Raw genomic sequence first — 12,459 nt, forward strand, 5'->3', positions numbered from 1 at the left:
AATATCATACTTCTCTGCACCTGAGTATCTGTTATCTAAAAGATCTTGGGATATTTTATAAACATCAATCAATGCTGTGCAAAGAAAGCTAAGGCGGAATAGGCAATTAGATACTGTGAAAAACTGGAGGCAATCAGAAGAAATACAGTCCATGGTGGCAGTGACACAAGCTAAGCAGGAGGTATGGATAATCTGGGTAAGTGCCATGGAAAAATAAATATCATGATTGGACTGGAGGCAAATGGAAACAGTTCAAATTGGCTTCGTACAGTACTCTGTGGAACATATGACGTCCATATGTCCATTACCAACAAACTGAAACATGGAAAATAACAAAAGCCAATGCTGTGATGGCTATAAGAACACACCCAATGCCAGTCTCTACCACACCACAGCAGCATAACTTACTACAGCTGCCAGGTAAGCTGGCTAAGAAGTCAGAAGCAATAAGAAAAGAAAAGGGGAAAGACCTAACTATAAACTGTTCTCTTTCTGTACAGAAGAAAAAGCTGGGATCTACACTAGAAAGTAAAATGTGGCCAAAGTCAAGGCTGAAAGTAAAGTGCATTTTTTTTTCTGTAGAATTCCCAAAAGTATAAATACTTTAGAATTAAAGAGGTCAGCATTTTATCCAAAACTACAAATGACTTAAGATTGAAAGAACTAAATAAAATAAGAATGGGATAGGATGGAATAACATCCAAGAAAAAAAAAAGTGTATACGTGACCTTTCAAATTCGAAACACACAATAGAGAACTAAAACAAACTGACCAAAAGATGTGCTAGGAATCCATTATGTTGTATGTCAGTGCTAACAAGTCTACCAAATTTTCTTCCCATATTCTCTACCCTCCAAAGTGATTCACCTTCAAGATAAAATCGTTGATATGAAAGAAGCAGTGCTTAGGCAAATGTCATGAAGACCAATATATACAGCAAAGCCAAAACTATTTTAAAAAGTACATAAAGTAAACTAACATCTTAGAGCCTATCTGGTAGTCCTGACCTTTTCAACCAATCAAAACCAGATAGTCCCAGCCAGGTGAACTACATAAAAATAACCTCAGACCTAATTCAGAAATATATTGGTTGTCACTCACTGAAACTATATAGTAATAAAATCCAGCAGTTAAAAATACATAACTATTTTATAGTATCAATAAATATCAATGTCATTCCTGTTTCAACCTGACTTCCCATTCTACCCTCAAACCCCCAAACTTGAAACCAAGTACAATTTCTTGAGTAGCTGGAGTGTGGTTAAGGAAAGGAAGCTATGCTTGTTTGTAAGGAATCTGCCATTTCCTCCCTGCCAAAACACTTGTTTAAAAAGTCATGTAATATTTCTATTAAACTGTAAATGCAGCCGACAAGGAAATGGCCTACTGCAGTGTATTACCTTTGTGGCAGTGCCAACAGGCCTACAGCAAAATAGTGCACATGATAATTTCAACATGCATTCCCAAGTAACAAAATTGTGCTTTACATAAATACCACAGAACCTGAGCAAGATCCAGAAAAAGCAATGAAAATTTGCCCAAGCTTTCATGCTTGCCTATATCAATTGTATGTCATAACTAAAGCAAAATAGAAAAGCATCTACATATGTCCAAGAAGCTTGTGAAGTTAGATCATATAACCCTGGGAAAACTATTGCAACTTAAATCTGTGTATTTCTTGTTAACCACTGTAACAACTCACTAATAAAAATTAAGAAAAACTGTGGGTATCAAATGAACCAAAATGTACTAACTACATACAAGTCCTTAAAGACTATAATGCAACTTATTAACAGGAACATATGTTCAGTGTAAGCCACAATTGTTATGTTAAATTACTTCTTCCTTTGATATCATTCATTTGATTACAGAATTTAAGAGATCCACAAACCTTCCAATTAAAATGGTGACCTTCAGTTTATAAGTCACTTACTGCAATGCTTATAAAGTCACCTCTGATCATTTATCCCTTACCTTTCATTACATAGCACAACTACATGTAATTATGCTATTTAAATGATCCCAGATGTAATGAAGATGATTCTATTTATGTAAAAGTTATACTGAAAACCAAGTTAAGATAAACAAATAATCTGTAATTAATATAGTCCTCTAGGACAGCTGAAAATTCTACTCTGCAAGAATTTAACTAAAATACATAGTTTTTGTTTAAGTCAGATGTGTCTGACTTACAAGTGTCTGACTATCTTCATTTTTAAAAATATGTCTGATCAGCATGATTTCAAAAGTCAAGTTTGCTACAGACAGCATTTCCTCCAAAAACATCATGAGTTAAGTGTTGTACACTTGAAATTACAGAGTCAACACCTGCCCTCAGATACCTCCCAACCTCTTAACACAAACACACCAAGATATTTATGTCTTCTAAAATAAATGTTAGCCTAAACAGTTTCTATGACTGGTTTAAAAATAAAACACAACAAAACTTACTATGATCAATATAGTAAGTCTATACAATTGCTTTTAAGAACCTCAACAGGGTTAATGATTATATCCCCGTTAGCAAACCAAAGCTATTGTCCAGAGGCCAACATTATGTCTTTCTGATCTCCAGGATCTAAAGTACCCCCAAAAAATAATAAATAAATTAAATAATAAATATATATATATATATGAATTAAATCAATTTAAAACTGATACTTTATAGAGACAGAGATGTAGAGAACAAATGTATGGACACCAAGGGGGGAAAGTGGGGTGGTGGTTGATGAATTGGGAGATTGGGACTGACATATATACACTAATATGTATGAAATAGATAACTAATAAGAACCTGCTGTATAAAAAAATAAATAATAAATAAATAAAATTGAAATTTTAAATAAATAAACTGCACTTAGTAAAAGTCTGAAAGTCAAGCCATGAGCAAGGATAGGGCTTTCAAGTCGTATTTAATTAGCATTTACTTTCATTTTTCAGTTTATTTCACTCTTATTCTAACCTACAACTACAACATTATTATTGTATGAAAGAAGAATCTGAGCTTGCTAGATTTCAATATTACCACCACAAAGTGTCTTTGAGATAAGAAAGGTAATTGAGCACATATTCAACAAAAACATTTATTGGATGCTCTTATGTAAGTCACTCCACTAGGTTCAATTAGACACACAAAAATGAAACACACTTGCATTTAAAACTTAGATCTAATAGAGGAAATAAGACAACATAATCATTACTATAATACATAGTAAGTTAAAAAGAAATAAAAGCCATAAGAAAGACAGAGAAAAGGTGAGAATTCAGAAAAAAAAAAGATTTTTTTAAATCAGTGGAATGAGGAAATTCAGACAGTAATTAGACATACCTAAAACTAACCTTTCCAGAAGTAAAAGAGTATTAGGTGCTTGGGGGGAAATTATAGATGCCATATGCATATATAGCTACTGGTTCCAGATTAAAACACAGAACAGTGACATGCTGTAATAAAGTAAATACTACACAAAACCATATCCTAAATATACAATATAATAAGAAACTCTCTTGAGGGTCACCAATATTATTACTGAGAGCCATAGTTCTCAATATTTCAGGGTCAAGAAACTCTTATTTTCATTGATGAAAACTGTGAACTCTCTCACCAACAAAATGCACGTCTGCACACAAACCAATATTTAAATGAAATTTTGGGGGTCCAATGACTCTGAATTCTCTGCTCCAGAAAAAACTCATTCTACTCTCTGTGAATCACAGTTTCCATAACTGAGCAAGTATACAGTGAAAATGAAGTAGAAAACATCTGTATATCACAGTCTGACCTGAGGTTAGAAAAGAGAGTCTACATGTCTCTGTGTCCTCAAGGGCTCATTATTTCCATACTATTTCCAGCAGAGGCTGCAGAAGTCATCTCAGCAGTCATAAGTAAGGGCTTCAAAGCTTTCAGCAACCTTCCGCAGCTGGCAATAAGCTCCCTTGGGTACTGCATAAGGTTCCAATACCGCCAAACCTACTCGATAACCCCAAACAAAATAAGGTGATGATGAAGCAACTGCCTGATCCTTTCCATAGCCAAAAGCTCCCTAAGTGGATTGACATGTACACACTGCTATATTTAAAAGGGATAACCAACAAGGACTTACTGTATAACACAGGGAACTCTGCTCAATGTTATGTGGCAGCCTGGATGGGAGGGGAGTCTATCACAACACTGTTAATGAGATATACTCCAAAATAAAATAAAAAGTTAAAAAGAAAAATAAAGCTACTCTCTGCAAGAACTTGAACTATCTTACTATCGCAGTTTGAGACTTGAAAACTTAATAATGCTATCAAATATTTCTAAAGTATTTACTATTTTACATGTATTGCTCACTTACATTGTCTTATATGATCTTCACAACAATTCAGTGAACTGGACAATTAATTGAGAGTCCACTATAACTAACTGACAGATAACAGAATTGATTCAGGACTCACATGTCTCAAATGACAGGTCACACCACTATCATGTGGCAACAAGGAAAGCATTATGGCATTGGAAGAAATCAGATTTCCAAAGATACAGTGATTCTTCCTGTTCAGATGCAACGTACAAACCAATACTTGGTCACGAAACCAGCTGAATGGATTTGGACCACTTATTTAGTTTTTTTTTTTAATGAAAAGATGAAATACAGTAGAAGAAGAGAAGACTCTGATAGAAGAGAAATCAGAGTGGATCACAAGCAGTGATTCAGAGTATGAAATATATTTCACATGTGACCCATTATGAACATGCATAGATAAGTACTGTTTAATGTATATTTTGTTTCAACTTGTGCACACACATGCATGCACACATGTGCATAATAGGTCACGATGTGAAATATATTTCATACTGTGGATTACAGTCAAAAAAGTATGAAATGGAGCACAAGCAAGGAGAACTACAATCCTGCAGCCTGTGGAACAAGCACCACATTCACAGAAAGACAAGATGAAAAGGCAGAGGGCTATGTACCAGGTGAAGGAACAAGATAAAACCCTAGAAAAACAACTAAATGAACTGGAGATAGGCAACCTTCCAGAAAAAAATTCAGAATAATGATAGTGAAGATGATCCAGGACCTCGGAAAAAGAATGGAGACAAAGATCGAGAAGATGCAAGAAATGTTTAACAAAGATCTAGAAGAAGTAAAGAACTAACAAACAGAGAAGAACAATACAATAACTGAAATGAAAACTACACTAGAAGGAACCAACAGCAGAATAACTGAGGCAGAAGAATGGATAAGTGACCTGGAAGACAGAATGGTGGAATTCACTGCTGCAGAACAGAATAAAGAAAAATGAAAACAAATGAAGACAGCCTAAGAGACCACTGGGACAACATTAAATGCAACAACATGTGCATTATAGGGGTCCCAGAAGAGAAAGGACCCAAGAAAATATTTGAGGAGATTATAGTCAAAAACTTCCCTAACATGGGAAAGGAAATAGCCACCCAAGGCCAGGAAGTGCAGAGAGTCCCATACAGGATAAACCCAAGGAGAAACACGTCGAGACACACAGTAAGCAAACTGCCAAAAAATAAAGACAAAGAAAAATTACTGAAAGCAGTAAGGGAAAAAATGACAAATAACATACAAGGGAACTCCAATAAGGTTAACAGCTGATTTCTCAGCAGAAACTGTACAAGCCAGAAGTGAGTAGCATGATATACTCAAAGTGATGAAAGGGAAGAACCTACAACCAAGATTACTCTACCCAGCAAGGATCTCATTCAGATTCGATGGAGAAATCAAAAGCTTCCTAGAAAAGCAAAAGCTACGAGAATTCAGCACCACCAAACCAGCTCTACAACAAATGCTAAAGAAACTTCTCTAAGTGCGAAACACAAGAGAAGAAAAAGACCTACAAAAACAAACCCAAAACAACTAAGAAAATAGTATTAGGAACATACATGTCGATAATTACCTTAAACGTGAATGGATTAAATGCTCCAACCAAAAGACACAGGCTCGCTGAATGCATACAAAAACAAGACCCATATAAATGCTGTCTACAAGAGACCCATTTCAGACCTAGGGACACTTACAGGCTGAAAGTGAGGGGATGGAAAAAGATATTCCATGCAAATGGAAATCAGAAGAAAGCTGGAGTAGCAATACGCATATCAGATAAAATAGAGTTTAAAATAAAGAATGTTACAAGAGACAAGGAAGGACACTACATAATGATCAAGGGATCAATCCAAGAAGAAAATATAACAATTATAAATATATATGCACCCAACACAGGAGCACCTCAATACATAAGGCAACTGCTAACAGCTATAAAGAGGAAATTGACAGTAACACAATAATAGTGGGGGACTGTTAACACCTCACTTACACCAATGGACAAATCATCAGAACAGAAAATTAATAAGGAAACACAAGCTTTAAATCACACAATAGACCATATAGATTTAATTGATATTTATAGGACATTCCACCCAAAACCGGCAGATAACACTTTCTTCACAAGCACACATGGAACATTCTCCAGGACAGATCACGTCTTGGTTCACAAATCAAGCCTAAGTAAATTTAAGAAAAATGAAATCATATCAAGCATCTTTTCTGACCACAATGCGGTGAGAATAGATATCAATTATGGGGAAAAACGTAAAAAACACAGACACATGGAGGCTAAACAATACGTTACTAAATCATCAAGAGATTACTGAAGAATACAAAGAGGAACCAAAAAATACCTAGATACAAAGGACAATGAAAACATGACGATCCAAAAACTATGGGATGCAGCAAAAGCAGTTCTAAGAGGGAAGTTTATACCTATACAAGACTACCTCAAGAAACAAGAAAAATCTCAAATAAACAATCTAACCTTACACCTAAAGGAACTAGAGCAAGAAGAACAAAAAAAACTCAAAGGTAGCAGAAGGAAAGAAATCATAAAGATCAGAGCAGAAATAAATGAAATACAAACAAAGAAAACAATAGCAAGGATCAATAAAACTAAAAGCTGGTTCTTTGAGAAGATAAACAAAATTGAAAAACCATTAGCCAGACTCATCAGGAAAAACAGGGAGAGGACTCAAATCAATAAAATGAGAAATGAAAAAGGAGAACTTACAAACAGACACCGCAGAAATACAAAGCATCCTAAGAGACTACTAAAGCAATGCTATGCCAATAAAATGGACAACATGGAAGAAATAGACAAATTCTTTGAAAGGTATAACCTTCCAGGACTGAACCAGGAAGAAATAGAAAATATGAACTGACCAATCACAAGGAATGAAATTGAAACTGTGATTAAAACTCTTCCAACAGACAAAAGCCCAGGACCAGACAGCTTCACATGTGAATTCTATCAAACATTTAGAGAAGAGCTAACACCCATCCTTCTCAAATTCTTCCAAAAAATTGCAGAGGAAGGAACACTCCCAAACTCATTCTATGAGACCACCATCACCCTGATACCAAAACCAGACAGACACTACAAAACAAGAAAACTACAGACCAATATCACTGATGAATATAGATGCAAAAATCCTCAACAAAATACTAGCAAACAGAATCCAACAACACACTAAAAGGATCATACACCATGATCAAGTAGGATTTAACCCAGGGATGCAAGGATTCTTCAAAATACGCAAATCAATCAACGTGATACACCACATTAACAAACTGAAGAATAAAAACCATACGATCATCTCAATAGATGCAGAAAAAGCTTTTGATAAAATTCAACACCCATTTATGATAAAAACTCTCCAGAAAGTGGGCACAGAGGGAAGCTACCTCCACATAATAAAGGCAATATATGACAAACCCACAGCAAACATCATTCTCAATGGTGAAAAACTGAAAGAATTTCCTCTAAGATCAGGAACAAGACAACGATGTCCACTCTCACCACTATTATTCAACAGTTTTGGAAGTCGTAGCCACGGCAATCAGAGAAGAAAAAGAAATAAAAGGAATATAAATTGGAAAAGAAGAAGTGAAACTGTCACTGTTTGCAGATGACATGATACTATACATAGAGAATCCTAAAGATGCCACCAGAAAACTACTAAAGTTAATCAATGAATTTGGTAAAGTTGCAGGATACAAAATTAATGCACAGAAATCTCTTGCATTCCTATACACTAATGATGAAAAATTTGAAAGAGAAATTAAGGAAACACTCCCATTTACCACTGTAACAAAAGAATAAAATACCTAGGAATAAACCTACCTAGGGAGACAAAAGACCTGTATGCAGAAAACTATAAGACACTGATGAAAGAAATTAAACATGATACCAACAGATGGAGAGTTACACCATGTTCTTGGATTGTTAGAATCAATATTGTGAAAATGACTATACTACCCAAAGCAATCTACCGATTCAGTGCAATCCCTATCAAATTAAAACCACCCCTTTTTACGGAACTAGACCAAAAAATCTTAAAATGTGTATGGAGACACAAAAGACTCCGAATAGCCAAAGCAGTCTTGAGGGAAAATAACGGAGCTGGAAGAATCAGACTCCCTGACTTCAGACTATACTACAAAGCTACAGTAATCAAGAAAATATGGTACTGGGACAAAAAGAGAAATATAGATCAATGGAAAAGGATAGAAAGCCCAGAGATAAAGCCACCCACCTATGGTTACCTAATGTATGACAAAGGAGGCAAGGATATAGAATGGAGAAAAGACAGTCTCTTCAATAAGTGGTGCTGGAAAAACTGGAGAGCTACAGGTAAAAGAATGAAATTAGAGCACTCCCTAATACTATACACAAAAATAAACTCAAAATGGATTAAAGACCTAAATGTAAGGCCAAACACTATAAAACTCTTAGAGGAAAACATAAGAAGAACACTATTTGACATAAATCACAGTAAGATCTTTTTTGATCCACCTCCTAGAGTAATGGAAATAAAAACAAAAATAAACAAATGGGACCTAATGAAACTTCAAACTTTTTGCACAGCAAAGGAAACCATAAATAAGACGAAAAGACAACCCTCAGAATGGGAGAAAATATTTGCAAACGAATCAATGGACAAAGGATTAATCTCCAAAATATATAAACAGCTCATGCAGTTCAATATTAAAAAAACAAACAACTCAATCCAAAAATGGGCAGAAGACCTAAATAGACATTTCTCCAAAGAAGACATACAGATGCCCAAGAAGCACATGAAAAGCTGCTCAACATCACTAATTATTAGAGAAATGCAAATCAAAACTACAATGAGGTATCACCTCACACCAGTTAGAATTGGCATCATCAGAAAATCTACAAATAACAAATGCTGGAGAGGGTGTGGAGAAAAGGGAACCCTCTTGCACTGTTGGTGGGAATGTAAATTGATACAGCCACTATGGAGAACAGTATGAAGGTTCCTTAAAAAACTAAAAATAGAAGTACCACATGACCCAGCAATCCCACTACTGGGCATATACCCAGAGAAAACCATAATTCAAAAAGACACATGCACCCCAATCTTCACTGCAGTGCTATTTACAATAGCCCAGTCATGGAAGCAACCTAAATGCCCATCGATAGATGAATGGATAAAGAAGATGTGGTACATATATACAATGGAATATTATTCAGCCATAAAAAGGAATGAAATTGGGTCATTTGTAGAGATGTGGATGAATCTAGAGACTGTCATACAAAGTGAAGTAAGTCAGAAAGAGAAAAACAAATATCGTATATTAACGCATATACGTGTAACCCAGAAAAATGGTACAGATGAACCCATGTGCAGGGCAGAAACTGAGACACAGATGTAGAGAACAAATGTATGGACACCAAGGGGGGAAAGCGGAGGGGGGGTGTGTGTGGTGGTGAGATGAATTGGGCAATTGGGATCAACATGTATACACTGATGTGTATTAAATGGATGACTAATAAGAACCTGCTGTATAAAAAAAATCAATGTAATAATAAAATTAATTAATTAATTTTTTTAAAGTATGAAATGTAAATCATCTTTCAATCATTAATAAATCAATTTAAATTGTCTCCTGTGAATGCTCCCACACATATACAGAGAAATACTGCCTTTGTCAGTAACCCACATTAAAATCTTAAATAGATGGAGTCTAGCGTAACTCATTTTTTTTTTTTAAATCACTTCCTACAATATACAGAAACACATAAGACACAAAGAAAGCTAAGGAAGCTCTCAGTCCCAGAGTTGGTAGTATAGGGGGAGTTGAAGAAAATGAGCCGTTCCAGTCTCCCAGGGAAAGAAGGGGTGAGAGGACACAGAACATCACTAGGCCCCTGGTGGTGAGTCTGGTGCTGGGCCCACGCACAGCCTAGTTCTCTATCAAAGGGAAGTGCCGATTTTCCTTGCCATGGCCCTGGCCTTGCTCCCATGCTCATCCTCCAGTTTCCAGAAGTCGTCCAGTTCCCAGAATGGCCCCTTCCTTTAGTTCCCTAACATTTTCACTCAGGGGAGAAGGCCGCTTACCCTGTCGTGGTGTCAGAGTCCCAGGGGAGTTGTCACCCTGCAGGATGGTGAGAGAAGATCTCCCTAGCACCTTGCTGTTTGGTTTCTGTCTGCTGCACTTAGAACCTGAAGATCAAGGAGTGTCGGGGTCTCTTAAGGGCTTGTCCAAGCCCTGGCTGGCTATAGGGGTCTCTGAGGGATGTCCTGTTTCCTCCTTGGAAAACACCTGCTTGGAAGGGAGTCTCAGTCTGATCCTCAAGGGAAAACTGGGCTCCCAGAGGCAAGTCCAGTTGAGAATATGAAGGTGTCTCGAGGGGTAGAATAGGTTCTGGGGGAAGACTTAATCGGGGGTCTTCAGTCTCAAATACGTCATTCAGCTGTTTCACCAGTGGGCTTGGGGGCTTTCCGCTGGTCTTCATAGGTGTCCGTTCAATGCCAAGGGTAGGAGACGGGGATCTGAGTCCTGGGCCTGCTTAGGACCCTCCAGCTGCTCCCCTGCTGGCAGGTTTGGTTGTGGAGAGCTCACTACCTGGATGAGAGTGCACAGGACACCAGCACTGGGTAAACGCGGGTCTGAAACTCGAGCCAGAAGCTTGTTGTGCGGCGGGCTGCACTGGAATGACTGGGATGCTCTTGGCTGAGCCCACCTCAACCAAGAGAAACAGGATGGGGCAGGGCCCAGCCCAGGCAAGGAGGGGATGCCGGGCCCCAATTCCACCTTTGGGTACAAAGCAGCTCAATCCTCCTAGTACACTTCTTTATCTAAGAAATACGTCTCCAACACTACAATTCATATTCACATAGTTAGTATGTCAGTGAGAAAATGATGATTGCTTCCTCAGTAGTTACCAAACTAATCATGTTTACAGAGGACTTGGCAACACCAACGGCAAGGTTTGAATATAAATTAACAGTGGGAATTTGCCTTCCCTGTGAAACCCACGGGGTAACCTCAGCAGACTCAACCAAGAGAAGCTGAGATCTGTTTATTCTGTTTTCCCTGCTTATTCATCTCTTTAAGAATAATAACTCTGACTAGACAGAAGTATGTTGAAACTGTCACTGTAATAAACCTTAATCCTCAATTTTGGGGCTGGAATGCCTTGTACTCCCACATGTATTAGAACCACAAGGCAGAACAACTCTAACTTTCAAATAGAGTGAAAAACCACATGTCCTGGAAGTAATACTGAAATTCTCCAATGATCCAATTTGCCCACTCCTGTGGATCCTTGGCTAGTTCTGATCTGAAAGTATAGTTAGTAAAATCAAGGTATCACTTAAAATAATCAGGCAGAAAAATATAGGGATATATAGGAAGGATATATAGGGAGGAAGAGATGCAATATGAAAAGAAAGAAAATTAAATGTATGAAAGGGATTGTGTGAGCATTCATGTACACACACCGTTAGGCAACAGGGAACAGCCAAAGGAAGTAAAGGCAGCAGTGGAGAGAGGGGAAAAAGGGAAGATGAGGATAAGTTCAAAGGAGAAAAACAAGTAATGTATGTAATGCCAAAATAATAATAATCATATAAGTATATGATCTTTTATAATTTGTAATATAAACACATACCTATAATTGAATAAAAGTTGTTACAGTATACGGTCTTACGTTCGTAACAACTGAATATATATGCACACCCTCTACATACACACACACACACAGACACACACAGACACACACGGAAAGCTAAATAATTCTATCATTAGAATGCTAGTTATCACTGGAATGGAAGTTACAAGAGAACAGGAAACATACTTGCTCTGCTCACCACTACATCCTCAAAGTCTGACTGGGACATGATAAATGTGGCCTAAATATGTGCAGAAGGAAATAAAGAAAAGGGGAACAGAAGTAAAAGAATATAAGAAGAAAATGCGAGGGTACTTGTCTTTAAAAATCAAACATCCATATTTAGGTGACACTGAGTTTCTCTAACACAAAATAACCAATGTAGGACAGCAGATATATTCTCCAACTGGTCCAAAGGTTGACTTCTTGCCTCCACATTAGACTATGCATTTCTCCTATTTTAACGTT

At 36.9% G+C, this 12,459-nt stretch overlaps 1 protein-coding gene and 1 pseudogene across 1 annotated transcript in view; both read right to left on the reverse strand.

The window, feature by feature from the left end:
• STK3 (serine/threonine kinase 3) overlaps window positions 1-12,459 on the reverse strand; it is a 280,160-nt gene that overhangs the window by 177,875 nt on the left and 89,826 nt on the right. The window lies entirely within an intron of this gene.
• LOC131743653 (cell division cycle-associated protein 3 pseudogene) lies at window positions 10,281-12,220 on the reverse strand (annotated as a pseudogene).

The sequence above is a fragment of the Kogia breviceps genome, chromosome 17 (genome assembly GCF_026419965.1).
Source record: "Kogia breviceps isolate mKogBre1 chromosome 17, mKogBre1 haplotype 1, whole genome shotgun sequence".
Lineage (NCBI taxonomy): Eukaryota > Metazoa > Chordata > Mammalia > Artiodactyla > Physeteridae > Kogia > Kogia breviceps.